The sequence below is a fragment of the Panthera uncia genome, chromosome B1, assembly GCF_023721935.1.
Source record: "Panthera uncia isolate 11264 chromosome B1, Puncia_PCG_1.0, whole genome shotgun sequence".
In the NCBI taxonomy this organism is placed as follows: domain Eukaryota; kingdom Metazoa; phylum Chordata; class Mammalia; order Carnivora; family Felidae; genus Panthera; species Panthera uncia.
Genome location: NC_064811.1, coordinates 21,845,524 through 21,849,056, shown reverse-complemented (window position 1 = coordinate 21,849,056; position 3,533 = coordinate 21,845,524). Strand labels below are relative to the sequence as shown.

Below are 3,533 nucleotides of genomic sequence, written 5' to 3'. Positions count from 1 at the left end.
ATCTGAAAATTATCTTGAAGTCGCTAAAAAGAACACTCATAAGGAGAGTAAGATTGGGTATTTCATATTTGGGGCCTTTAGCTTCATCTGCATGTAGATTAGCTCAAAATAAGGGTGGAAATGAGCTTCCTAGAGGCACAGTGCAATGCTTTTCAAGAAGATTGGAGAATAACCCAATTGTCTGAGAAGAGGTCCAATGAGATTGTTTATATTTAGAAGGTTGAAAAACTATGATCTAGATCCAAAGATATAAATTCATGCTATGCTCAGGGATGATGCAGTGCTGAGCCTGGGAGTTGGTAGATACCCAACCATCAGTATGCACCCGGCTTTCCTCCTCCTCAAGGATGAGCTGCACCCATGAATATGATAAATGAGACTGACCTCATGAGGTCAATCAATAAAGGGTATTTGATAAGAGGGAGATTCTCCATCATTGGCTCTGAAGATGGGAAGGGAGAGGAAAATGGCAAGAACTTGAGAGTAACTTCTAGGAATTGACAGTGGCCCACGGGCAATGGGAAAGTGGGGAGCTCAGTTCTACAACCACTTACTTATGCTAAAAGGCTTGTGACCTGGGAAAAGGACTTTGAGATCCACAGAGGAATGTAGTTTGGCTGACACTTTGATTTCAGCCTATATACCCTGAGCTCTCAGCTATGTCATACCAACTTCCTGCCCTGTGGACCTGTGAACTAATAAATGATTATTATTTCAAGCCACTAAGTTTGTGATAATTTGTTACACAGCAATAGCAAACTAGTACATGAACTGAAAAGCTGCCAAGCTCACAGTGGTTGATAAAAGTTTTCCAAGGTTCTAGTTTTCACGTGACAGCTCAATTTATATCAACAACTGCTGCTGGCTGAGAAGCTCTCTTCATTTCTTTGGAGAACATGTGTACCAAAATCCCAAGTTTGAGTAACCATAGTTTTTCAGACATTTTTTTTTTCAAGGAACAGCAAGTAAAATACATCACCACTGCTTTTTCATCATCAGTGCAAATGTCAATGTAATTTAAAATGTTCTCATAATTTTATGGAAACAAATTATCTTCAAACAACCAGGAATTGTCCTAGGGACCCCCAGGTGTTCATGAACTACTCTTAAGGACTACTGGTTTAAAACAAAACATAGTAATGGAAAGCAAAGGCAATCATCCATCATATTCCAGAATCCACTTCTTGATCTTGGAGGTCAGATGACCTCCTTAGGCTTTTTTTTTTACCAACACAAAGAGGACCAAATTAAAATAATACAATGTCAGATGGAGACTACTGTCAAGAAAATTTGCATTTTCCTCACGGTGCTTCCAATGCCATAAGATTGGCTATGTTGTGGGTCCTTCATGACCCACAGATACTTTTACTAGGATTTTAAGAACTCCAGAATCATACTTACCTCTCACCAGCCCTGGAATTTTCCATAGCACAGCTTTCCCTTGTAATTTTACGTTTGTCCTGAAATATTTTTGTTGTCTTCTTGTGAACTTTTAGCAAGTTTTATGACCCTTAGAATGTACTCATAAATATTGATAAAATGAGCTTTATGAGACATCATTGTGCTATGTGCATGTCTGAAAGTTGGTATTATAAAATCCAGAAATATCATAGATAGATATCAAATAGAGATGAGATACTTTATAAATTTGCCAACTCATCTTTTTCATACAGGGTCTATTTCAGTCTAAATTCTGAACACATGTTTATTTACAAGATGTAATAATTCTATTCAACAAATTATATCTATAATACAAATTAGCATTCAAAGTTATTCTGACAAGAAGAGATCCTAAGCAATGAATATTAAAAAGTTAAGTGAAAGATTTTTTTTCTTCTTAGTTCACTGATATATCTATTGTGATATTAGGCATCTATATTCCAAACACTGATAAAAATTGACATAATATGCTCACAGGAATGAGGAAGCTACAAAATGAATAAAATGGAGATTCGAAATTCCATCATGGAGAGAGCTATGAACTTGAGGATTCATAAGAAACATAAAAACAAGAGATGTGTCCATATCACAGGATTAGATTTGTATCTTTAAACCATTATGAACTCTAGTATGTAGCTGGTAGGTATTTACTTATTTCTTGAGCTTTTCTTAAAACTGCTATTGTGCTCTTTATAGTTTCTTTCCTATTCATCTCACTTCTAACAAAGACATCATGTTTGTAATCTTTGCATCAGAAATTTAGTGCCTCATCCTGAATTGACAACCAGAAATTTCACTGAACAATGTATTCCAGCCTACTTTTACAGAGCCCCAAGCTTTCCGTATTTCCTGCCATCTCCTTTCCGTTGTTTCAAATTCCCCCATCCTCCTCACCCACCTCAGAATCTTCCCAAAATTATTGGTTTTGTGTGTCATCTCAGAAGATTGTTCTAGCTGCATTGGTGCTCACTGCGGCAGCACGTGTAGCAAAATTGGAATGATACAGAGAAGGTTAGCATGGCCTCCTGAGCAAGGATGATATGCAAAATCGTAAAGCAATATTTAAGCCACTGTGCAAGGTTGGTATTTTCATCCAGTGAACCCAAAGACACAAATGCTGAAAGGAATCATCACTTAGGTGAGTAGTGGGAAATGAAATTTACTTGACTTGAAAAAACACATCAGAGTTCAAATACAATCTCCACTACCTAAAATATGTGATCTTGAGGAAGATGATCCCCCCCAAATTATTTTATTCATCTGTATCAGGGATATAATATTCTTTCTTCTATACCATTTTCAATGATTAAATTAAATCATATTAAAATGCTTGGCAATTTAAAAGTAACCCATGATTGTGAGTGTAATCGAATTCTTTCTTCTCATTATCCTTTGATGGTTCTTCTTTTTCTCCTGACTCTCAAATGTGCTCTGCCCTTGGACTTCTTCAGGTTATTTCTCTTCACTTGGAAGTTTATTCTCACTGACTTGATATTTTTATCCAATACGACTTTGATACAAAATATATGATGATAATCACCCCAAACTTTATACCTTCAGTTTGGATTTCCCTTGAAATTTCAGACTTGCATATCCAATTGTCTATATGATATCTTTCTCATCCCCATTACTTATCTCATTCTGTCTACTCAAAATTAATGTGCCCAAAATTGGTATATTGATCTTTCTCTGCAAACTTGCTATTGTTACACAGACTTTCCCATTTTGTTCATGGGAACTCTATCTTTTCAGTCACTCAGGGAGAAAAAACACAAACAAAAATCATGAAATCATCTCTGCTTTTTTTCTCACATCCTGCCAATCAGGATAATCTGCTGTCTCCATGTTTGTAATATATTTAGAATTTCACCATTTCTACTGCCCCCACGCAAACACATTGAAACAGGCCATTATCATGACTCATTAGCCAGCTAATGCTAATGTTCCTGGTTGCCGACGCACGGTTCTCTGTAAAGCTACCAGAGTGACCCCACAGAAACAGTCATATCACTTTATCCTTTTGGGCAGATCCTTTAACACCTTCCTATCCCAGAGTCAGTTCCAAAACTCTGACAATAGCTTACTTTTTTATC

General features: G+C 36.6%; 1 non-coding gene across 1 annotated transcript; it reads left to right on the top strand.

The window, feature by feature from the left end:
- Positions 1-2,402: 2,402 nt before the first annotated feature.
- On the top strand, positions 2,403-2,504 carry LOC125924107 (U6 spliceosomal RNA). The gene has a single exon (XR_007458289.1). It is a non-coding gene; the product is annotated as a U6 spliceosomal RNA (small nuclear RNA).
- The last annotated feature ends 1,029 nt before the right edge of the window (positions 2,505-3,533 follow it).